The sequence below is a fragment of the Danio rerio genome, chromosome 11 (assembly GCF_049306965.1).
Source record: "Danio rerio strain Tuebingen ecotype United States chromosome 11, GRCz12tu, whole genome shotgun sequence".
Taxonomy (NCBI): domain Eukaryota; kingdom Metazoa; phylum Chordata; class Actinopteri; order Cypriniformes; family Danionidae; genus Danio; species Danio rerio.
Window position 1 is genome coordinate 10,185,899 of NC_133186.1, and position 26,690 is coordinate 10,212,588.

Genomic DNA, 26,690 nt, shown 5'->3' on the forward strand with positions numbered 1-26,690 from the left:
GCAGGTCAGGTGGACAATACAGCAAGAACAGAAACTTATTGAGCTATAGAGATAGTAGTAGTTTTTGTGCAACATGCTGACGTATCACGACTGGGTTCTGGAAATACAAAATTAGGTACATAATCTTGTTTCTAAATATTGGCAGGGAGTAAAGCATGTAGGGTGGCTCTTTTAAAATTCTGACTTTTATTTTGTTTTGATTGATGTTGTAACACGACTCCAGTGTGTGTCGGTTTTTGACATCCTGATTGTTGTATAGTCTGAAATGATGACAAATAAGATTTTATAGTGTGACATGGGGATCATGTTCGTTTATTAAACTCTATTAAAAATTATATAGGACTATTAAAAATTGCACAGTGTAAACCTGTCAATGTATAAATGTTTGATATGGCCAATCAAATCAAAGGAGGAGAGGTTTTCGTAGTTTACTGTTCAAGTCAAGTCCTAGCAGTCATTATATCATAGTGCTTTTTAATGCTTGAAAATGTGAAGTAAAATGTAAGAGGCTGAACATGTTGAAGCTGAATGCAGCAATATTGGCCCCACTTTAAAAAAATAAAAAATAAATAAAATAAATTATATATATATATATATATATATATATATATATATATATATATATATATATATATATATATATATATATATATATATATATATATATATAAATTTAGAACACTTTACTGGCATCAAAACATGTCTGGTTGACCATTTCTGCATAGGTTATGATAAAACAAATTAATAAATTTAGAATGATGTCAGGAACATTATTTTAACTAAATTATTTCAGCAGGTAAACTGTGTCTGTATTGTGTCTTCGGTAAAGCTCACATAAAACAAGGGATAGTTCACCCACAAAATTTAATTCTGCCCCCCTTCAATTGCCATCCACTTTATCACCTATTTGAGTTTCTTATGTTTAGAAAAATACTGGTAGCTGGCACCAACTGACTACCATAATATTTTTTTTCCTACTTTGGAAACCGATGGGTCCCAGCAACCAGTATTCCATAAAAATGTGTTATTTTTCTGTGTTCAACAAAAGAAAGACACTCATAAAGATTTAAAAATCACATGAGAGAGAATAATTGATGAGGTAATAATTACTTTTTTGTGAACAAACCCTTTAATCCTCCAACACAACCTAAAAAATAAATAAATCACAAGATCCTGGCAACAATGTTTGTCCTTATTTATTTGTTTAGTGACATATTTATTACTTTATTTACTGTACTGTACAACTACACAGTAAAATCCAGCATTCTTTATCAAATGAAATGAGTTTAGTTCATTCAAAATTTACAGAAAGTCAATTCTAGTTTTGAACTCAGTGTTGAAGGTAACGAGTTATTTAAATACTTCATTACTTCAACTTAAATAGATTAAGTTCACAGTACACATGTAGATTAGTTTTTTTTTTTAACTCAAATGGTTTGTTGCAATCGTTTCCTCAAAAGGTTTGAGTTGTCTCAACTTATTAGGTTTTACAATACTCAGTTGGTTTGAGGTCATTTATTGGGTTTTACTGTGCTCTAATTGCTTCGTTTACTCAAATGGATTAAGTTCACAGAACTCATTAGGATTAGCTTTTGAACTTTTGTCATGGTTTGTTGCAATTGGGTTTCCTTAAACGATTTGAGCAATCTTAACTTGTTTTTTTTTTTTTTTTTTTTGCGTTTTACAGAGTACTGTACTGGAATGTATAATGATTTATTTGGTCTCACTTTACAATAAGGATTATTTAGTTAATGTTAGCTAATGTTTTTACTAACATGAACTAATAAAAAACAATACATTTACAGCCTTTATTAACTATAGTTCACCATTTACTAATGCATTATTAAAATGCAAATTCATGCCTGTTAACATAAGTTAGTGCAAAATGAGGTAACAAACATTGGGCCAGTTTATTTTCATTAACTAACATTAACAAAGATAAATAAATACTGTAATACATGTATTGTTCATTGTTTGTTCATGTTAGAAATAGGCATGGGATGATGTGTTTTCAAGGTATACCTCGGTTTGGAAAAGGTTTTAAAACGCCAACAATTTTCTGCTGAACCGTTCCCAAGGTATGTGTAAGATTTTTTTTTTTTTTTAAATCTCCAGCAGAAACAATATCCAAAGATGTCGTTTTAAGCTGTAAAGAAATCAGTGTTTTTGAAACTAATGAAGACAGCAAAAGTCAATGATTAATTTGAATTATTTAGCCTGACATGTTTACTCCTCAAAAATATTATAAATGTTTCACCAAATAAAACATTTTGTGTTCAAAGGGGAAAAAAGTTGTTGTTGTTTTTTTTACACAGATATTTTAAAAGAATATATATTTAGAGCAGTAATCACAATATTGTGAACTCATGATATTTTTATCCAAGTATCATCAGAATCTTCTACCAACCCATCTCTAGTTAGAAAATACATTCAATAAAATTAACTAATACAACTTTATTGTAAAGTGCTACCATTTATCTTAACCATTAGATTTTAATAAACCAAAATGTCATAAAAACTTCATAGTTGACCAAAGAAAAGACTAAAACTATTCAGAGGAATAAAACATGACAATTTTAGTACAAAAAAAAACAACAACAACAACCAAAATCTGCAGTCGGAATTAACACTACCACTACGTGTTATGTCACAGACAATGGTCACTTTTCAGTCCCAGTCCCCGCTCTTTTTCGCTGTCATAACACGCTAGATTGATTTATCATCGTTCAACTGCTTGCTCTCGTCCCACTAAAGCATTTCCATATCCGTCCTTATGCTGGAATCGATCGCTATTCACCTCTGACTGATAAACTGCTACTTCATGGCCGACCACTGTTTAATGCAGTGCTCCGGTAGGATACACTCGACCGCCGGGACTCTGACTGAGCAATCGATGCTCGGAGGTGGACCGAGCTGAGATTGAGCTCATTGACATCTGTGAGCATTTGTCAAGAAGCCTCTCCATGAGCTTCAGCACTCATTAAGGAACCATAAGGAGTCGCCGGTTATGTGACGAAATTGGCTTCATGTCGATTTCAGTGTAAATTTTGACTGGAGAGGACGGTGAAGAAAAAGCATATTAGGATCATGAGCCTCGACTGTGCACTGCATGGCAGCGCGCAATAAGCGTTGATGAGTATAATCACACTCTCGGTCCAGAGCTTTAGTAAGATGTATGTGCGCTCGGTTGGGAGGACATTTAACTCTAGGAGACTCGGGGTCATTTATTCGCTGAAAGGGGATAGAAAAGATATGGGCTTTTCTTCTTCTTTCATGTTGTTTACACAGAAAGAGACACCTCCAGAGAGTTGATGTTACCTGAAATGCACCAAGAGGGAAAATGTTTTTTTTCCCCCTATTTGCTTCTATAAGGGTTGATGTTTTAGTCCAAAATGTTATGTTGTATTGCGTATAATGCATGTAACTTAAACATTTTGGATAGAATAGTATAGTAGATAGAATAGTAGATAGAACAATAACACAAATCGTTGATTATATTAATAATAGCCTGTGTGTGTGTGTGTGTGTGTGTGTGTGTGTGTGTGTGTGTGTGTTTAAGTAAGTTTTTAATGGGGATTATCAATCTGAATTCAAGTTTTGTTTTTGTTAAGAGCCTGGGGGAAAACTATCAAATAGGGTGCAGACGTGCAGTTTTTTTTTCTTTTATATAGATGTTTTATTTTCTATTTACAACAACCATTCATTAATACTTGTGTGCTTAAGAAAAAAACAAAGTACAATTTATCTTGATCTTCAAACTTGCTGCATATGCATGTTTATATCGGCTGTATATCGGCACTGGTGGGAGGCGTGCGGCCTCGTGCCTTAGTGCCCCCACCAGTGTCGATATACAGCCATATCGCACTGCTACGAGTGTGATATTGCATTTATACAACAGTTTGATGGCATAATTGTGTAAATAAAAACAAATCAAACATGGAGAGTCTCAAAAACCTTTTTGTTCGAGGAACTACTTTTTTCCAGATTCAAATCATAAGCTGCCAGTTAAACAGTTTAGCGTGCATCTTTTAAATTTTAGATCTGTAGTGTCTGCTTTTTCCTGGCTGTATGTGGGTGGAGTAATACACAAAGGGTAAAGAGGCTGTAGGAGTTCTGGTATTGCAGAATATCGCACGGCTATCAGCCAATCAGATTTGAGAACCAGACAGAACTGTTGTGTATATATATATATATATATATATATATATATATATATATATATATATATATATATATATACACACACACACACACGCACGCACGCACGCACGCACGCACGCACGCACGCACGCACGCACACACACACACACACACACACACACACACACACACACACACACACACACACACACACACACACACACACACACACACACACATATATATATATATATACATACAGTTGAAACCAGAAGTTTACATACACTGTATAAAAAGGCACATAACCCTTTAAAAAAAAAAGTCAGATGTTAATGTGACTAAACTTCTTCTGTTTTAGGTAAGTTAGGATTATCACATTATTTTCTGTTATGCTTAATAGAATAATGCGGAAAAATGAGAGAGATATTTTTTAAGAAATTGTTATAACTTTTCTTAAAAGGCAAGTTTACATACAATAAGATTATTATGCCTCTGAAAAAGCTCAGATGATGATGTCAAGGTTTTGGAAGTTTCTGATTGGCTAATTGGCAACATTTGAGTTAATTGGGGGCCCAACTGTAGTATAGTATTTAAGGAAAACCAGAATCCAAAAATTAAAGCGAACAAGTTCATAACAGGGCAAGAATGTGGTGAAATCCGAAAACGCAGTCAAAATCAGACGAGGGCTTTTCTTTTTCTGGACGGCTTTTGTAAATCGTTGCTTGGGTTTAGGGAAGGAGGAGGAAGAGGGAAGAAGGAGGAGGGTGGGTTGGCCGATTGGCCGCTCAGTCAATCATTCAGTCTGTCAGTCTGACAGACGGTCGCTCGACAGCGGCCTCCAGCAGCTTTACACGAGAACAGCGCAGGCACGAATGGCGCTCACGAGAGGCGTTTGAGATGCGAAAAAACGCACGCAGAGGCCTCTCGCGGATTCGTGAAAACAAAAACTGCACAAATACGTACCTCCCGTGATGTATTTCGCGGTCTCTAGAAACGTCCACGGGGCTACGTTTCCAGAATGAGCCTGGCCTGGCAGTATTTGAGGCAGGCACAATGATGTACTTATTAGTTATTTGTTTATTTCAACAAAAACAGTTGGGAAAAATAACTACCATTGCGAGACTTCAATATTCCTCTCGTCAGGAGCATCTTCACTTTCTCCTGCGTTACGGGGGTGTTTGTGTTGAAAGGTTAAAAAATGATATTGCTGTGGACCTGCACTGTCATCAACCAGATGATGTGACTAAGGGGAATCTGGTGGAGAGAAATCCTCCGCTTCCACACAGCTCTCAGATCAGTTCTAAACGCTGCTTTTCAAATCACAGTAACCCTTGTGTGTGTGTTTGGGTTGCCGCACATAACAAAACACCCTTTTTCACGCAAACCCTTCCCTCATTTGCTGATGGACACTCCCATCAAAACAAAGCTGGACACACCCACTTTCCTATAAACTAGAGGTGTGAAAAGACCCTGCTTAGACAGTGTTTGGAGTTCCATGGCCCTTTAAATACATTCTAATAGAAACCATTCACTCATTCATTCATTTTCTTGTTGGCTTAGTCCATTTATTAATCTGGGGTCACCACAGCATATTGAACCGCAAACTTATTCAGCATATTTTTATGCAGCGGATGCCCTTCTAGCCGCAACCCATTTAGGGAAACATCCACAAACACTCATTCAAACACACTCATACACTACGGACAATTTAGCTTACCCAATTCACCTGTACCGCATGTCTTTGGACTGTGGAGGAAATCGGAGCACCTGGAGGAAACCCACGCGAATGCAGGGAGAACATGCAAACTCCACACAGAAACGCCAACTGAGGATTGAACCAGCGACCTTCTTGCTGTGAGGTAACAGCACTACCTACTGCGCCACTGCTTTGCCTTAATAGAAACCAGTTAGTCTAAATAATCTTAAATGCAATCTTGGTCAGTTAAGGACTCTATACATACCTGTATGTGTACATAAAAAAAAAATATATATATATATATATATATTTTTTTTTTTTATTACGAAAGGTACAGTGTGCTCAATTCCTACAAATCAAAGGCTTACTTTCTTTTAAAAATGTCAAAATAGCCAGTTTGTGTTTCTTAATGAACAATTTTAGTCTTCTTTTGACAGGTTAATGAGTGTATTTTATTTGAAAGGAAAATATTAATAATAATACGAGGCATAAAATTATAGTTCTAAAGTTTCTTCAGTCATAAAGTCTATCCCCTCAAACTGCCCACAGACAAAACACCTTAAAAACTTGAGCAAACAAACATATACATGCTAGACAAGCTGTCCTGTTTTACTGCTCTTTCCTGACTCGTTGCTTCAATGCTTTCTTTTTTTTTCCCTTCTTTTTTTCCTATTGATGTGATGAAACCCATGAGCTTGGATCTAGATTCTCTTTGTGTCTCATCTGTTTTTCTACAGCACAGTCAGAAGAGCAGACTGGAAACTTTCTCAAAGGAAAACATCCTCCAGCCACTCTTGGGGATGTATATCAGGGCACAGAGAGACGCGAGCGCTTTCCTCGATCCCTGCCTGGTACAAGGATTCTCACAAATCCCAGCTAAACAAGCCCCGGGCTAGAAAACATGCATCATCTAGCTAAAAGCTTTAGCAACCCCTCCCATACGCTTCAGAGAGAGAGAGAGAGAGAGAGAGAGAGAGAGAGAGAGTGAAAAAGAAAAAAAAGTTCAGTTGGTCAGAAGCGTTAGATACTCAATTGGGGTGGTCATGGATTTTTACCTTCACTTTTTAAAGAAGCTATTAGAATTGTTACACGAAATAATTATAAATCTAGCTTTGAGTTAAGCTCAGACTGTGCAATATGTGCAACCCTGGTGTGGTCTTCTGCTGCTGGAGCCCATCTGCCTCAAAGTTGAACGTGATGCGTATTCAGAGATGCTCTTCTGCATACCTCGGTTGTAACGAGGGCTTATTTGCGTTACTAGCCCCTTTCACACATACAGACCTTTCCGGAAAATTGGAAAGGTTGTATGTGTGAACAGGTTCTTTTTGAAAATACCGGTAAATTCGTTCTGGCTTTTTTCCGGAAAGAGAAGTTGTAACATTACCGGCAATTTGCCGGAATGCTGCGCTGTGTGAATGCAGAAGGAAGATTCCCGTAATAAGCGCGTGCACGTCTAGAACGTGCTGACGTGAGACGTCTGCTTTAGCCAATCACAACAGTCAGACGCATTTACGTCCGCGCGGTTTGTGAGGATAAAAGCCTTTGAATATTTTTCCAGACACATTTAGCTGCTAGAAGTTAGTCAGATCACGTTTATATGTTCTTCTTAATGCCAACTGTGTAAATAATCATCGATGAGATGCTTATGATAAGCCGTTGTTTGTTTACCTTCAAGCTTCAGCCTGTGAGCGCCTGCACACGCACATATTATGAACATCTCGACATGAGAAAGTGATCCTGCGAAAGTTGTTCACAATATTGATCATCCACAGAGTTTGTAGTTTAGTCAAATGTTTACAAATACAAGCGCAGCCGTTTAAAGCTCACTTGTGGTGAATGATGTCAGAATTTACCGGTATTTTGGAATGGATGTGTGAATGCTCTTTTCCGGAAAATTTCCGTAACGTCCTCGCCTGTGTGAACAGCGATTTTTTCAATATACCGGTAAAGTCGTTCCAGAAATTTTCCGGATATTTACTGGTATCACTGTGTGAAAGGGGCTACTGTTGCCTTTCCATCACCTCAAAACAGACTGGCCATTCTCATTTTCCTCTGACATCAACAAGGCATTTGCACCCATAGAACTGCTGCTCACTGGATATTTTCTCTTTTTCGGACCATTCTCTGGCATACCATTCTCAGTCACTTAAAATCACCTTTCTTCCCCATTTTGATGCTCACTTTTAACTGCTGCAGATCATTTTGACAATGTCTATATGCCTAAATGCATTGAGTTGCAGCCATGTTGGAGTGATTAGGAATTTGAGGTAATGAACAGTTGGATAGGTGTACCTAATAAAGTGGCCGGTGAGTGTATGCATATACAACAAACTGTATATTAGATGCAAGTGAAGTGTGTACATTAATCCTTCAAATTGCATTTACGTTACAATATGGAATATGATCTAAATATAAGATGTCATTCAGATCATTTAGCATTACATCTTCACTTGAATACAAACAAGCAGCCTGCTATTAGTAGAATGTTCTAATGATGCAAATTCTGTCACACAACAATGCCATCCATTACAATGAATAACAGTATCACTGTATAAATAATAACTCATTATCTAATTTATTTTTCAGATGAATGATGTACATTTAGCACTGTATAATATGTTGATCCAACATAAAATACTGCAATTTGTTGGCCCTCTTAGGTTTAGTTTGATTCTGTAAGGCTAGTTTGTTTTTCCAAAACTCAAAGGTTTTGTTTGCGGATAAGTAAATATTGACAGAATTAAAATTTTCAGGTAAACCTTTGGTAACGCTTTATTTTGATGCTCCATTTGAGTAATAGTAGACTGTCTGCTTAATATCTGTTGATGCTGCTCCTTCTACAGACATTTACCTGACTACAAGAAACTTTGCAAGTAGATCTCAACCTAGCCTAACCCTAACCCTATCCCCAACCTAACAGTCAACTTATCATCTACAGTAATTCGAATTAGTTGGCATGTTGATGCAATGTAACTTTCACACCTATGGTTCTTTTGTTCCGAAACAGGGATTAAAATTGTTCCAATGTTGCATTTTCTTCTTGGTGCGGTTCGCTTTCTAAATGGACCAAAATAGCTAAAACAAGTCACATGCGAGTAAACTCCTCTCAAATTGGTCAGAGTTTCACGGTTTATTTTACAGTGTCTTGCTCAGCTGTCATGTGTCCTTATTTTAATTTATGACAATGTGCAATAAGAGAATATAAGCAAAAAGCTGCGCTTTAATTTTGAATAGTGAGGCCCACAGTATAAATCACATAAGACTGTCTCATACATAGCAGTGGGATAGGTTTTACGTTATAGACAGAAATATATAGCGAGACTGCAGTTTGGTCAATATTCTTAACGGATAAACAGCTCACGTTAATGGTTAACATGCTCTCACTTTGGTATTTGACATGAAACGCACATTTACCGGTAGGAATGACATCTCGCCCTACTCCTAATTCTTCATATAGCCGTATATATGCCTATTACATATCCATAATACACTCTGAGGTCCCACTTTATATTAAGTGGCCTTAACTAATTTGTACTTACACAGAAATTTGTAGTTTATTATAATTTACTTAGTGTAAATACATGTATTTATTGAGTACTTATGCTTGATTGAATACCAATATGCAATTAAATCTGTAATTAACTTCTGTAATTACATTTGTAAATACACTGATGACCATTCCCTACACATTAACCCACCCTTAAACCTACCCACACCACCAAACCTGTCCATAACCCAACCCCTATCCCAACTCAAGAGCACAACAAGTGTTCTCAAATACATTAGGAACACAGTAAGTACATTGAATTTATTTTTTTGATTCAAGTACATAGTAGTTAAGGACACTTAATGTAAAGTGGGACCCACTCTGATATAGACTAGTTCGGATTAATTTGCTTTCTCACTACAATCAATCTGCTCTAGAGTTTGTTTAAATCGAGTTGAGACTACCTCATTCAGGCGATCTTGGATTAACCGTCTCCCGGTGCAGATCCGAGTGCGATTGCTGGATTCACATATACCAAATGAACCACGCTAACAGGGGAAACGCACCAGGTTCTGAAACAAAAGTCTAGGTGTGAAAGCTGCCTTAAATTCAACAAATGGAGTATCAAAATACAGTGCGAACAAGCTATTCCCTTACACTTATTATTGTAAATAGTAATAGTTGAAAGCAATTTAGGACATTTTATGAGCTGTATATATTTGAACCCCATCTAAACCTGACCCGGTCCGACACAGTAACTGTAATTATGAGCCTGAGAATGATTTAAGCCCGACTAATCTTTAATACATGGGTCATTATACCAGTTGTTCTCAACTACAATTCTCAACTACAGAGTGCAGTGTCAAAGTGTGCCAGTGAAGACGCTGTTGCAGAAGCTAAAGCATCGCTGCGAATGACATGTGTTATGAATTTTTACATCTTTGTATTCCCACACGTGTTGCTTTGCTAAATTATTTGTGTAAGATTTTTAATTATAGCATAGCTTTCCTCTCAATTAGGCTGATTAAGAAATTACTTTAAATAATAATAAGTAATGGCCAGGGTCAGGTTAGGTCCTGGCTCGGGCAGAGAATCAAAACATTACAGACTTTGCATTTTGCATCATTGTGATTCATATTTAAATAAAGGCCTGTTTCCACAGAATGGTACAGTACGATACGGCTCACTTTTGTGAGGCTTTTGTTTCCACTGCCAAAAGGGTACCAATATTGTGATGTTCGACAGAACGTTTCAGTCTATGTCATTCTCGCTCAAGAAAATGTCAAAGTAAAGTTGTACGGGCCGTTCACATTTCATATGAGAAGCACTTTTTACACATAAATACTTGTGTATACTTTGTATAAATGTTCATGACTACCCTTTCTACGAACATGATTTGATTATTACTGCAGATCAATTATAAAAATAGCCTACTGTAACATCTGCATATATAAATTACAAATAACTTAACAAATATGAAAACATACAGTCTCTTACAGTCTCCGATATGTTACCAATTACAGAAAAAAAAAAAAAAACTAAACACAGCATACATTTAGTCCTTATTTGGCTAAAACACACAGCATATAGCTCAGTCAGTGCAAACCACTCATCTGTATATTTAATCTTCATAAGCACATGTAACCTCTTGTTAGAAAGTAATTACGTCATTCCGAGTTCATAAAAGTTCATAGGGTAATGATAATAGTGAAACATGGCAGTTTGTTCATGTTTTAGGTTGCTGAAAGAATCATTTGCTCCTTTGGGTTTTTGTTCAGCTTCTGCTTTTTTTCGTGCTATCCTCATGCATTTGTTTGCTTCTGAAATGATCGGATGTCAGAAGCACTTCAATAATCCTTTGTACGTTATTATCATCAGCTCAAGAGTTTGTTATTTCAAATATTGATGCGTGATGAGCTGTGAACATTTAAGTGAAACATTTCAAGTGATTTAAAGTGAAACCACTCGCAGATGGCCAAAACAAAAACAGTATAAGGCACATTTTGTTCTTTGCTCTTCTTGTGGCTGTTCAACAAAATGAAGACAAGGTTTGTTTGAGCTCAGGTTGACCATGGTTCATTGTTATATGTATATATTATTATACTAATATCTCGACTGTGTTTTAAAAAAACAATTTCTTTGTTTTCATTCTTCTGGCTTGTTGCAGGGGCGAGTGACATTTCTCTGTAAACCTATAACGTCTAGTTGCGTTTGTAGTGTCTTTGCAAAGGGTACCCATAAAGTGGTACGGTACGGTTTGCTTTTAGGTACATTTTGACAGTGGAATCAGGCCACAAAAGGTGTGCACCAGGGTATGGCAAGGGGTTAGTGACTGAGTGAAGGCTATGCTGGACCTTCCTCATGTACTAGATAAAGAAGTATAAATTGGCCTTTACCTTTTTTTTTTTTTTTTTCTGAAACATGAACTTACATTTTCATCTTGCTTTAAATCACTTTAACAACCACAAATGAATTACTCCAGAGATCGCTTTCAGTCAGGTCGAGGCCAACTGCAGATCTGAGCAAGATTGCCATTCATAGATTAATAAATGAACTAAACTAAGGAAGTAAACCTACCAAGTTGCAAAACAAACGCTTCAAAGGAGCCACCTTCAAAGTGTAAGAAGTGTCTTTTTATGGAAAGTACTAATAAAGACAAATATTAATAAAAAAAAGTTTATCCTTTAAAATGTAATGTTGTGTTTCAGCACTGTTTATTCACTCATCCATCTACTCTGACGGCTCATATTATTGCGGCAGCAGATGTGAAGCGGGTTTCTCTGTGAGAAATTGTGTCGTGTTTCTAGCAGGCACTGTCAGGCTCGCAGACTTCCCATGTGGCGGCCGTGTCAAACGCACATCCACCCCAGACGCACAGAAGCACTGTTCTACATGACAGCGGCATGTTGACAGTCTTCACACTTCCCCCCATTTTTCCCCTGTTTCTATCACACAGTTTTATAATTCAGCCAAAAGACAAGGAAGCGCAGCAAAGATCAATCCATTATCAAAAAAATAATGCCAACCTTCAATAACACTGCATCATGAATGACGCCTCCCCCTCAGAGACATTGTATGACACTCTTGTTTGCGGGAAGCCCTCGTGAACATTTGTTCGCCTCAACATGGCTGCCTTTGTGTGAAGGGAAAAGAGTGGCTACTTGAGCTGAAATATCTGACGGAAATTTCAATATCCAGGCCATGAGCGTGGGTTGATCTTCTCTGAGAGTGGGACCAAAATGTCACCGCGGGCTCACATTCTGAGATGCTGCTCATTAGAGAGGCATAGTAACAAGACTTAATATTAGGGCTGCACGATTAATCAAAAGCGATGTTCATGTGTATATTGGCAGAGAATCTTATCCTGTAATCAGCAGTAAATCTCCAGCACATGCTTTCAGATGGCGTAGCATTTATTAAACATGCATAGAGCCACAGTTCACTTATAAGCTACGCAAATAATACTGTAAATCTGCGCAATCCTGAAACTAAAAAGAACTATACTATTGTTCTATGTTGCTGTAGATCTGAACGCAGTCCAAACTCACATCATAGCTTTAGTCTAGTGTATGAAATGTATTTTTTTAAAGTGTTTATTAAAGGGGTGGTCCACAACAATATCATATTTTAAACTTTAGTTGATATGTAATGTAGCTGTGCCAACATAAACAACATGTTTGAATGTTTTACACTCAATGTTTAATGAAAATGAAGGCATTGGCTTTTACAGAGTTAGCTTAGCAAAGCCTAGAGCAAACAAAGCTTGGGGATGACAAAAAAATAAAATACATCCGGTTTAGTGAGATCACAAATGCTTCAGGTTACGCACATTCACCATGCGCATACACCCCACCATGGCGTGACCAGAGATGCTGTAATATTATGGCATAGAAAGCTAAAATGACGCCTCAACGCTGCTTTTTCCACAGAGCTTCTTCTGTTTCTGTATTAAGACTTCCAAAGGCCATGACACAAAGAGAGAAGTGCTTAAAACTTAAGCTTAATTATGTTCAGAAAATTATATAGCAAGCATTTGACAAACGAGAACTTTCAGAATTTCTTCCAGTTCAGTGCTGGATTCGGTTAAAAAGTTCTCAAAGAGCAGCTCTAACCATAATAGAAGAAGCTGTGGATTGTGAGCCACAACCTGTAAGTCTTTTAATCGTTTTCTAGCGTTAAAGGTATGTTGAAGCAATGATGTAAACATGGATATAAACAACAGGAAATGCTGTTTGGCACCGTTGACAATTTAGCTACAAATTCATAGTCATCCATCAAGTCGCTGTAAACACCCACAATCTTCATCAGTGCTGCAGTGTCTCTCAATGCGGCCGCTTCCCGTGCGTTCTACATCTCAAAAAACAAACTCGCACATGATATGTGAACGTTTCATATTATTAACACATGCTTTTTCCGAATATATGTGAAAGACACTTGTCAGACTTTATTTTAGAGAGCAGACGTGTCCTCTGTGTCATTTTCTGTCTGATTCAGGCACAATCTGATAACAGCTACTCTGACTGACAGTATTTACAGAGCTCAAAAGCTCGTGCGTGTAGGTAGTGTGAAGTGGTGATGTGGAGTCGGTCCACGAATCACAAAACATTATGTTTGCTGGCCAATCAGAGCCTCTTGAGGGCGGGCCTTTGAGGAACTAGGACATATGACAGTCGTTTTCATGTTAGCTGAGTAGCAGTATATAATCAAATTAAGATATATGAAAAAATAATGTTATTTTTAAGAAATGAAGCATGAGTACACATTGCATCTTTTAAACACAACCATGCCTTAAAATACACTCTGGACTAGCCTTTTAAGGCAGGAACACACCAAGGATATCCGATCAAGTGGACCAATACAGCATGTAGAATGAGAGTCGGCTGAAGAGAGTGCACTGATTTGTTATTCAGCAACAAATCAGAGAGAGAACAAAAACAGAAGTTCCCAAGTAAACAATTCAAGTAAAGCAAGGACACAAACAAACAGCAATTACATACATTTATGGTATATTTCTCTAATATTTGCAAACAATCAATGCTGGGCAAGCTACTTAGAAAATGTAGTGAGCTAAGCTATTAGTTACTCTACTTAAAATGTAGTTTAACTACACTAAGAGCCACCCCTGGAAAATGCAGCAAGCTAAGCTAAATGCTGTATGGCAAAATAAGTTTACCTACATCTAAGCTTTTTTTTTTTTTTTTTTCATTTTTAAATCAAGGCAACTTTAATCCAAGTCAGATCTATCTTAATGATCAATAAAACAGCCAATGAAGCATATGCGGCTTAATTGTTAAGTCATTACTGCAATTATTATGCTGTCAAACAGAAACAAATTTTACTAGACAGCATAAAACAAAAAAAATCAAGACATCCTGTGTTGCACATATACAATACAAACAGAACGAACAGTGAACAAATTTAAAACCATTTTAACTCTAACAAGAGCACAGAATCAGAATTAACTTTGAGACATGCCCTTCTCAAGGTATGATCCTGCTTAAGAAATAATTCCTCTACAGTCATCTTTCCATTACGCAATTTCTCATGTCAGCCTAATAATTGATTGGCGACGTCACCGAAGGGAGCAAGAGGTGGCAGTAACTCTCCAAAAAGTTTGTTTTGGACCACCGTTAAACACGAAGAAGACATCACCATTTTCGCTACCAATCGGATTTACTTTCCTCAGCCAGACGCCAGCTTCACTGCTTCGTGAATGGCGGTAGCCTCACTAAATGATCTGCCATCAGCAAATGTAGCTTGTGTGGACACAACTGGGCTACTTGCTTGAAATAATAGCTTCACTTCTGAAAAGCTATTTGATTTAAAAAGTAGCAATGCTACCGCCACGCTACTGAGAAATGTAGTTAAGCTAGTAGTGTCACTACTTGTAGCGACACTACTGCCCAACACTGCAAACAATATAGCTCAATAGATTATTAGACACATTTGCACGAGAGAATCCCTAAGTTGTGGTTATTGTGATAATGGTATAAAGTGTTTGTTTACACTTTGTCAGCGCACATTTCATCATCCAGTTTTTCTTTGTGGAATGAATTAACAGACTACTATACCTACAGGTGTGGAAATAGACGTTCAGTCAACTGCCGTCCATTTGGTGTGTTCATACATAGCTTTTTGAACGAGACGCAAGCTGACACAAACTGACAACAGTTTTGTTTTTCAATTGAGGTAGTTCATTTGGCGTCATCTTGGTGTGTCCTGGCCCTTAGTCAGACTAAATCAGGGGTCACTAATCTCGGTCCTGGAGGGCCGGTGTCTCTGCAGGGTTTAGCTACAACTTGCCTTAATACACCTGCCTGGAAGTTTCAAGTTTACCTAGTAAGACCTTTACTAGCTTGCTCAGGTGTGTTTGCTTAGACTTGGAGCTAAAATCTGCAGGACACTGGCCCTCCAGGAACAAGTTAGGTGACCCCTGGACTAAATCATTAAAAACATGCTCTGTTTGATTCCCCATGCCTCTTCTTTGTGATGTACTGAGCGCTCCCTGGTATTTGGAGGACATTTACTACTGATTGCAGAGCTGTGGTTCCCTGACATGTTGTTCATGATATATTATTGATTTATCCAAGCAAGCCCTATAGAATATTGTAAATCAATTCAATAAATCTTATAATTTCAACAAAACAAACTGTGATTGTCTATGAATACATGAGAAACATGTTCCGAATGTCTGCCTCTACATGGTCAATCTATGTGTTGTAAATCCAATTTCGTCTATTTCATTTAAAGACTTTTAAACCTAAGGCATTCCACAGTGAGACTGCATGCAGAGGGGGGAAAGCCACATTCATGGATCAAAAGTGGATGTTTGTTTTTGAATTGTAGGAGTTTCTGCTTGGCTTAAATTCTCTGTAGACTTTGAGTTCTGATGTGCTGCTCATTAGAGAGGGAGGGTGACAGGATATCACCACACACATATGCAAACATCAGATATATTCATCCGCCTTTAATAAAAACAGCCATCTGAACACAACAAACGGTGTGTGTCTATGCTACTGTGCAGATTTATGCAGATTATGGACCATCTTAAACATTGCTGCCATTTCAAAAAATGTCTGACACAATCAAACTTAACACATTTCACTTAATTTACAGGGTTTACTTAACGAGCTTCCACAAATAATAGCAAATACAATGTTGGAGAAAACAATTCTGCATTCATTCTGAGAAAAAAAAAAGAAAAAAAAGAAATAAAAAATGCATCTCTATTCTTGCTTGGATAGAAGCTTAGCTTTTTTTTTTTTTTTTTTTTTAAAGCAGATGCCACTGTATACTTTACAAATGGCCATACTCTGCTTGCATTAACTTCTTTACACATGTCACATGAACGTTAATAAAGTAAGGAAAAGGTTTAGGAAAATTACAAGATTGTTCGTAGTAAGTTGTATTTACATCTTGTGATTTGCAGAGTGCGCAAATGCTCTTCCTCATGACTATTTGAGAGTATGATTAAAAACTAGCTTGGAGTGTTATCTGCTGTTAAAAAGCTCAAATTCAATTCAAGAGCGAATAGCAATGCAATTTGAAAATCACTGAATCAATCAGAAATCAATTTTTAACACCACATCTCTATTCCATTTTAACACTGCGGTCAGTGGAAAAACATATTTCAAACAGCAAAAATGACTGTTTGTTTTAGCTTTCTTTGTGTTTCTGTGTCTAAAATTCTCTATAAACTGAATTTTGGGCACAAACTCAATTAATTCACTTGGTCTGTGTGTTCGGTCTGTACATGTCCTTGATCCGTACAGACTACACATATGCATTTTTGATGCAGAGTCTAAAATACAGACGTCTGTGTTTTTGTCTATTAATCCTAGTGGCCACAGAGTTTTCCACTTTTCTAATTTAGCAAAACGACAAGAAAATAAACCGCAGTAGCGATCAAATTATTATTAAAAAAATAAGACATCAATTAGACACTATGTTGTTCGCATCAACATGGCCCCTGTTGTATGTTTACTTAAGCCAAAACTTCTGATAATTTCAATACCCAGCCCATACGAATTTTCAATACAATCGCATATGCGTATGTGAAACATTGTAGAACAGGGGTGTCCGCACTTAATCCTGAAGGGCCGGTGTCCTGGAGAGTTTAGCTTCAACCCTAATCAAACGCACCTGAACAAGCTAATCAAGCTCTTACTGGGTATGCTAGATACTTCCAGGCAGGTGTTTTGAAGCAAGTCCCTCCAGGACTGAGTTTGGACACCCCTGTTGTAGAATATATTAATAATAATACTAATAGTAATAATAATAATAATAATTCCTTACATTTATATAGGGCTATTCTGTATTCATTCAAAGTGCTTTACACATTGAGGGGAATCTCCTCATCCACCGCCAGTTTCTATAATATAATATATATTTATATATATAAATGTATATGTACAAATACAGTATATAACAGCATATTTCATGTCTCTTGTCATGTTGTCAGGCTCATTTAAGCCTATAAAATGTTGTACATGACATTAAAAGTATCATATATATAGGGACCAGATAAAATGCCAAAAACTTGTGAAAAACAGGGCCAAAATCAAATATTTTTATATGTTTTTAAACATTTTTTAACATATTTTTTTTTCATATACTTATAATGCTTACTTTCTTCTATTTAGTTTTAACACTATGTGATACTATAATTAATACTTTGCTTGATAATACCTGATTTTCATATGGGAGGCCATGAACATATTTAGATTTTCTCACGGAGCAGGCAATCGCAGGGTAAAACATGTCACTGTGGGCTCAAATTTTGAAGTGCTGCTCATTAGAGAGTGGCACGATTTATTATGCGAAAGTACATATCCAAAACCTCAGAAATAATATAACCTTCCACTGAAACTGTCATCCAACCACAGCAAACTGTGCATGTCTATCCATATTAAGAAACGCATTCAAAATTGCAACTTTTTACATGGCTAAAATATGTGTTGAAACAATCAGATGTAGCAAATTTAATTGAAAAACATTTGATGCCCCTCCATGGTAAGATTGGACTCAGTGAGGTAACGATAATCAGTGGTGGAAAGAGTACTGATAAATCATACTCAAGTAAAAGTACCATTACTTGGATAAAAATGTAATGTAAGTAGAGTAAAAGTGTCTCTTGTAAATATTACTCAAAGTATGAGTAAAAAGTAGCCCTTTCAAAAGTACTCAAGAGAAGTGAGTAATGAGTATTACGCTGTAAAAAGCTAATGCAAATACATGTAATTTGTGAATGTGTGTATAAACATAACATTCTGTAGTGCATTTAGTCATTGACAAGCAGGCACACAACATCATAAGACGTAAATATTAGGGTATATTTTGGTTGTGATGTCAGGTGACCAAAATTCAGTCTATGTCTAATGTCTAATCGTCACCTTGGAATTATACGGTTCTATCTGCGTTCCAAATGCTTTTGAGATATTGAGCTTCAAAGTTTTTGCATGCCATATAGCAAACAATATGTGTGCAACATTTCTCTTTTATATATCAACATGACAGACCCTAAATGTACTCTTAATATAAATTATCAAAATTCTCTTACATTTGCAAATTGGAGTAAAGCAGGGCCAATGCAGATAGAAGCTTCTAACTCTAAAAAGTTATTTTCTGCTTCTATCTGGCCGATCATTAATTGAAGCATTACTTAAAAAAAAAAAAAAAAAAATCTCAATGTAAATAAATTTTCATATAACAAGAATATTTGAAAAATTCAATTTTGACAAAAATGTCCAACTACGACAAGAAATGACTGATAATTAGTCTATTTTAGGTTGTTAGAAAGTTACCAAAATCAAACATCTTAAACCAGCGACAGATTGACATTAAATACTGACATTTATTCATCAGGTATGGCAACCAAAATCCAGTGTCTGATAGACATCATAGTGGTAACGTCCACACAACGTCAAGCTGTAACATCATTAGAAGTTGATATTAGGTTGGTTTAGGTTGGACGTTGGACATTGTTGTCGGCCTGACTGTGAGGCGAACGTGCAACCCACTGCGCCACCTATTTATTTATTTATTAATTTATTATTTTTATGTATTATGTATGCAGACTACAGGTTTTTTACTTCTTTTGTGCCATTAAAATATCGCCAAACAAGTAGGCTATGCTATTATTGTTATTATAGGCCAATTGTAGGATCTAGTTTTTGTCAAACACATATATAAAAAGGGATACACTGAAAAGGGTTTACAATAATGTGTGGATTATCCCTACTCTTCAAAAAACAAAACACTGTGCCATTTTAAACAACAAAAACACTATATTCTAACATTACACTATTGTTGTTATTCAATTATTTTCAGCTCCCATTCACAGAGAATGCTACTACAGGTGTGTTATTGGTTAATGCTGCTAAAGTATTTGATATTGATTTAACAATCTATTTGTATCCTTTAAAGGTTAGAATAGATGAAAAACAGAATGAAACGAAACAACAATACGAAATAAACATTACAAACTGTCATCTGTGGCATTGCCTTGCATTTTGCATATGTGCCGTTACTGTATACCTGACTATATCATAGCCTATAACATGCGTACACATTTATTATTGTACATTTTTGGAGAAATCTAATTTAAATACGTGTTTTTAACAAGCAGACGCATTTAGGCTTATCCAGATTCATCTGAAATGCCCTCCAGACCACCTCCTGAAGTGTTACTGTATGAACATCGGATTTATATCAATCACAAATGCATTTAAGAGGGCATTTGCACTATACATAAACGAAAAAAAAAAAATGCATTAAGTGTAAACAAGCTCTTAGAGTTTGGACAAAAATGAGATTAATTTACTAACAATAACACTCCTTTATGAATGATATATCTCACTCCAAACTTTGTATGACAACCCCATTTAAATAAAGTCCTCATATATACATATTTAAAAAATAAATATGCTTGGTCCAACATGGATGCCAACATGTAAAGGAAAAGAGTGGCTACTTATGCTAAGACTACTGACATAAATTTCAATATCCAGGCTGTAAGCGTGGGATGATTTTTCTCCGAAAGCCCCCGCTGAGAGCAAGGGGGAAATCGCTGGGTCCAAAATGTCACGGCGAGCTCAAATTCTGAGGTGCTGCTCATTAGAGAGGGAGAGTGACAGGACTTAAAGGCAGGTAACATTTGTGGGGAAAAGATTTCATTAGAAGCTGTCAAAGCCATAACAGTCGACATGGAGAGATGACAAAGCTCGTAATGAGCCGGCTACCCATCAGGGAGTAAAGAGGAGTCTAGAGGACACATGAGGAATCAGAACTTAGACACCACGTCTCTTTAAGGAAAAGCGATGAGTGCTTGGCTTTAGCTGGGTATCTGTCAGACGAGTGTTGTTTATATTCAAAATAATCCCCTTATAATATATATGCAAATATATAAGACTAATTTTATGCCAATTAAGCCTTCCGTTGGGGTGCTTAGAAAAACCAATTGCACAATAAAGTGCTACAGGGATTATGTTTTTACTTTTTTTTTTTTTTTTTTTGCAGGCCATAATCAGATTTAACTTTGTAGACTTGCGAAACCAAATATTCAGATGGACGAAAGAATCTGAACATCATGTAAAGAAAAACCTTTGTAAGGGTGTAAATGTAAATTTGATGTCTTCATAAAAGACCAGTGCATATGGCCTTTTGTTTAGCCTAAGTGCCTTGAGTTAATCTCTTAGGCCTAATCCCAATTCTACCCCTTAGCCCTTGACATCAAATATTGACATTTATTCATTAGGTATGGCAACCAAAATCCAGTGTCTGATAGACATCATAGTGGGAACGTCCACACAACATCAAGCTGTAACATCATTAGACGTTGATATTTGGTTGGTTTAGGTTGGTTGTTGGACATTGATGTCAGCCTGACTGTGAGGCGTACATGCAACCCACTGCACCACCTATTTATTTATTTATTAAATTATTATATTTATGTATTATTTATGCAGGCTACAGGTTTTCTACTTTACTTTTGTGCCAGTAAAATATCACCAAACAAGTAGGCTATACTAATATTGTTATTAATATTGTTATGTTATTATTAGCCCTTCCCCTTATTCCTCATTTTAATACAAATAAAAAACGCTACATTTCACTATTTATAATCAGTAATAATAACTCCTGTATAGTAGTCCCACAACATGGTGTTGCTTGATGACACTTAAATGCCTTGTCAGAAAAGTCTAGTTGCCTGGAATGAGTGTTTTACAGTGTCTGCTATAATGTTAATGTCGCTTTCGTGTGTTTACATAGATAAATATGGCCATGGTGTAAATGCACTGTATAGTTACGATCTTATTGCCACATTATATCATTATGATAACATAATATATGGTGTCAGTGATTTCCTAAAGATAAATACCAAAAAATAACACAACTGGAATAACAACAGCAGCCACCATCTTCAATCTTATATTAAGCAAGAAATGACGATGACATATGATGACGTGTGCAGGTGCTGCAGTGCTGTCCCAATTTTTAAGGGGTCAATTTTTAAGTCCTTCCCCTTCAGACTGTTTCGGGGAAGGCATAGAGGTACAAAAATAAAATTGGGATTGGGCCATGGACATCTTTTAAAGAGTCAAACACAAAATTTTTATTTTTTTCAGCTTTTAACAGAAATGTTTGTGAAGTAGCCAAGGGTAAGATCGGTAAAGTTTAGAAGCTGTAGTGGCACTTCTAAGAAAGTGACATGGAACATCAATGTCCTATCTCAGTCATGTCTACAGTATAAATATTAATAAGGCCGTATGTCCTTGTCCTATGAAAATATGGTTTTTGTACTTATTCTTGACAGCAAATATAATATTTTCTAAACAAAACATTTCAACCAAAACATATGGACCGCAATGCATTTTGAAAAAAAATAAAAAATAAATAAAATTAAATAAAATTAATTATATGTAAATATATATATATATATATATATATATATATATATATATATATATATATATATATATATATATATATATATATATATATATAATTATTATTAAATGTTCTTAAAACAAAATTAAAAACTGCTTTTTTTCTAGCAGAAATAAATCACATAAGACTTTCTCCAAAAGAAAATATATTATCAGACATACTGTGAAAATTTCCTTGCTCTGTTAAATATCAAGCAAATAATACAAAATAAATAAATAAATCAAAGGGGACTAATAATTCTGACTTCAACTGTATATATATGTTTGATCAGATTCCTGGAAGAGGTTTGTGGTTTACACTAGATATTATAAGATGCAGTATACATGTAGGTGGATGTTTTCTTTATTGACAAATGAACAATAAAAACCAAAAACAAAAGTGTATAATAAACAAATGGGATAATGAGGGAGGGTGCATGTTATGAGCTAACACAATGGCGGATTATTTGATATTAAATAAAAGACCGCAAATTTCAGACACTGCAAATATCTCATTAATACAACAACAGAACTGTCGGCAAACACTAGAACAGTCAGCTTTTATTTGTGTGTCTCTGTAAACAAATGCCAATTCATTACTCACTCAGACTCGGTTCTCTATGAGAGTACCATGGTATAACCTATAGGGGGTGTACTACTTTTTTTTTTTTTTTTTTGTTCGAATGCCGATACACCCCAAGTTGGTACTGTATGCAAGTATGTATGTATGTATGTATTTCTGAGGAAAGAAGAAGGATGTTAACTTTCAGGTTGGCCATAAAAAATGAGGGTTGTTATATCAGTGTTTATATAGGTTGGAAAGGTCACAGGTTCGATGCTATCACCACTGTGCCCTTAACTGTAGCATTTAACCCTGTTTGCTTCAGTGGGACTGACCCTGTACACCATTACATGATGCAACTGTATGGCAGAGACACAGTCCATATGGTTATAAATAGTCGCTTCTTTTTATAGGTGTATTATCAAGGACAAGGCTGTTCCAAACACTAGGCAGCAGACTGGTGCCTCTTAAAATCATGTTTCGTCTAAAAAATCTAACGCAATCACATTTGAGGTTAAAGCAATCCAAGTATGAGTCATTTATTACTAGAGAAAACGTCAATTGTAAACATATTCTCTGATAAAATGCAGTGATAGACTGCGCTTCCATGCAATTACAAAAAGAAATACTTCATTGAGTTGCATGTGTCTTTTTTGCTTTCTTGTGTTGATTAGAGTTTGGAGCCACTCATTTATCAATACTTTGGAATGAATTGATAACATTTCTTACTATGAAGTTATTTTAAACAAAATGTCTTAAATACTTTGTATGTGACTGGTTTATAACAGAGATGCTGCCGATTAAGCTTCAGTTCAGAGTGAAGATGTATATAATGTAATTCACTCGCACATATAGACCATTTGGAAAATATTTTGGTAACACTTTATTTTTTGATGGTCCATTTGAGTATTAGTAGACTGTCTGCTTAATATCTGTTGATACTCCTTCAACAGACATTTAACTGACTATGAGATACTTTGTAAGTACATGTCAACTTTCACACCCTAAAGCCTGATTTATACTTCTGCGTCAGGTGACCGGCGTAACCCACGGCGCAGGCAACGAGTGTGGCTGTGCATTTATACTTCTGCGCGCTGTCTCTGCCGGTCTGCATTAACACTTCCGAAACGCTAGTTGGCAGTGAGGTGTAAATGTTCCTCTGTGTCAAGTTTCTTCGCTACTTTTTTGCATTTCCTGAACACTTCCGGGATGTACAAGTGGCTCAAACTCGCTCATTTTGAGGCAGGAACCGGCGGACGTGCAACAACTTTAACTATAAGGTAAACACAAAACAAAACTTTCCATCCGGAGCTCCTTCACGGGACTCCACACTTGTAAACAACCGCTCGCGCGGCGTCGCGCCATTCGCGCGCCTCTCGGTCCCGCCCAGACTCGTCAGCGCTACCAAGCCGACCAATCACAGAGCTTATGCTACGCGTCGTTGCGACGTGTAGTTACATTTTTTGAGAGGTGCACGTCAGTGACGGCGATGGCCACGGCGAAGGGCTATGCGTCAGCGCCGTAGCATATGCCGGTGTTTGACGCAGAAGTATAAATCAGGCTTAACAGTCTACTTATTTTGTAATGAAAATTAGTTGGCATGTTAAATTCAACAAACGGACCATCAAATAAAGTGTGAAACTATAAATACATAATAAATATTATTTAGATATATATTTTTTTACTTTACATGTTTAGGTTTTTGAAAACGGAAAAATTACCACTAAAACTTAAAAAAAAAAAAATTAACTGAAATAAAAATTTGTAATTCATAACATGTACACTACTTCAGCGGTTCCGAACAGGGGGGACGCGGACCACAAGGGGGCCTCAGCGAGCTTTGTGGGGGGGGGGGTCGCTTCATATTTAAAAAAAAATATCTTACCAGTGGACAATTAGGAAAATGATCATGTTGCCATAGTTCATGTTATCCCTATAGCTCAGTAGATAATTCATCTGAAAAATCTAACTTCTGCCACTAGAAGTCAAGATATTATCTGTTTCTATTTCAACTGGGATTGACAACAAGACTTTTGTCAAGTAGTGTATATTTAACTTAATGTTCTACGACAAAAAAAAAAAAAAAAAAAAAAAAATATATATATATATATATATATATATATATATATATATATATATATATATAATTGTTAAACTAAATTATATAAACAAAACTGTTTAAAATTATATATATATATATATATATATATATATATATATATATATATATATATATATATATATATATATATATATATATAATATATATATACAGGGCTCGAAATTAACCTTTTTGCTTGGTAGCACCGGTGCTCCTAACTTTAAAAAGTTAGGCGCATCAGCCAAAATTTAGTCGCACCCACCAAATATGAGCACCGTTACTACAAGTTTTATACAAACAGATTTATAGTATTTGAAATCAACACTAATCAAACTAACAAGCAAAAAAATAATAGTATAAATATGCGTACGTGAGGAAAATATGTCTCAACGAAATCCCGTGATCACAAGAAAATAGATTTTTATAACATAACTGAGTGACCAAAGCACGGAGCGCTCACCGGCCCTGCACGCACTGCTTGAATGAATCTGTTACGATCTGAACGGTATAACGTTAACTGTGCTGTTCTCACAAGTGCTGTCTGATATTGCACTGATGCTTTTGACACATATTGTACCTTATTGTATGCATACGTCATGTTAATAGCCATACCGGTCTTTTCATGAGTAAGTTAGCGATATTAATTTACTCAGTGTAAGCCCATTTGCGATGGTGTACGTGATGTTAAATTTGACATATAGCTGCCCCTTGCACGGCGGAGAGCATCTGGCAATTATTTGAAGGATTAAACAGAAGCTCTCGTGCTAGATGTGGCAAACAGTTACCTGAAAACTCCATCCCACAGACTTTTCATAGCAGACTTGAAGCCAATGGAAGTCTTCTACTCTTGGAAAAGTGTAGATGGTGGATTAACATTCAGCACATGATCACTAGTAAGATGTGTCATTATTTGTAACTAGATGGTTTCTAAAACTAAATCTGTCCGCGTTATCTTCAATATCATCTTTAGCGCTTTAGTTTTCCGCGGTAGCAGCTCTCTGTCATCCGAAGCCAGAAGGCGCTGACTGAGTGATTGACAGCTGATATTAACCAATCATTCGCGTTCAGTGCTAGAGCAGTGGGCCAATAAGAAGAGCGCGAAGCCAGGGCAAGCATTACGGACTTGGATTTGTTTACTGCAGCAAGACGACATGACAACTGTTTAAAACCATTCCTGAGCGCTGCGTTTCCCGTTCCAAGTGCAAACAAAGAGCTTAGAGATGAATTCTGCGTGAATGTCTCCCGAATCCGCGCATGTGGTGAACATTTTGCAGTAAAAACTGGTCGCACACAACAATTTTAAGCACTCGCAGAAATGCTCCCAAAAATATTTTATGTTCACATAGTTAAATTTTCGGGCGCATATGCGACCAAAATGGTCGCAATTTCGAGCCCTGATATATATATATATATATATATATATATATATATATATATATATATATATATGTGTGTGTGTGTGTATGTATATATATATTTATATCTTCTTCTCTTCGGCCTTAGTCTCGTATGGTTGCGGGGTCGGCTCTTTGGAACAAGTCTTCCATTTAGACTTGTCCATATGATAACGACTTTTTTTTTACACATTCCGGCCATCCTGTCATCTGGGATTTCACCCTCATGCACTACGGACAATTTAGCCTTCTCAATTCACCTGCAGCATGTCTTTGGACTGTGGGGGAAACCGGAGCACCCGGAGGAAACCCAGGCGAACGCAGGGAGAACATGCAAACTTCTCATAGAAATGCCAACTGAGCTAAGGTTCAAACCAGTGACCT

At 36.4% G+C, this 26,690-nt stretch overlaps 1 protein-coding gene and 1 long non-coding RNA gene across 31 annotated transcripts in view; both read right to left on the bottom strand.

The window, feature by feature from the left end:
* nlgn1 (neuroligin 1) overlaps positions 1-26,690 on the bottom strand; it is a 771,338-nt gene that overhangs the window by 278,933 nt on the left and 465,715 nt on the right.
* On the bottom strand, positions 21,947-24,770 carry LOC141376540 (uncharacterized). Its single transcript, XR_012387023.1, has 3 exons — positions 24,379-24,770; positions 22,433-23,822; positions 21,947-22,152 (listed from the first exon to the last, which is right to left on the bottom strand). It is a non-coding gene; the product is annotated as an uncharacterized lncRNA (long non-coding RNA).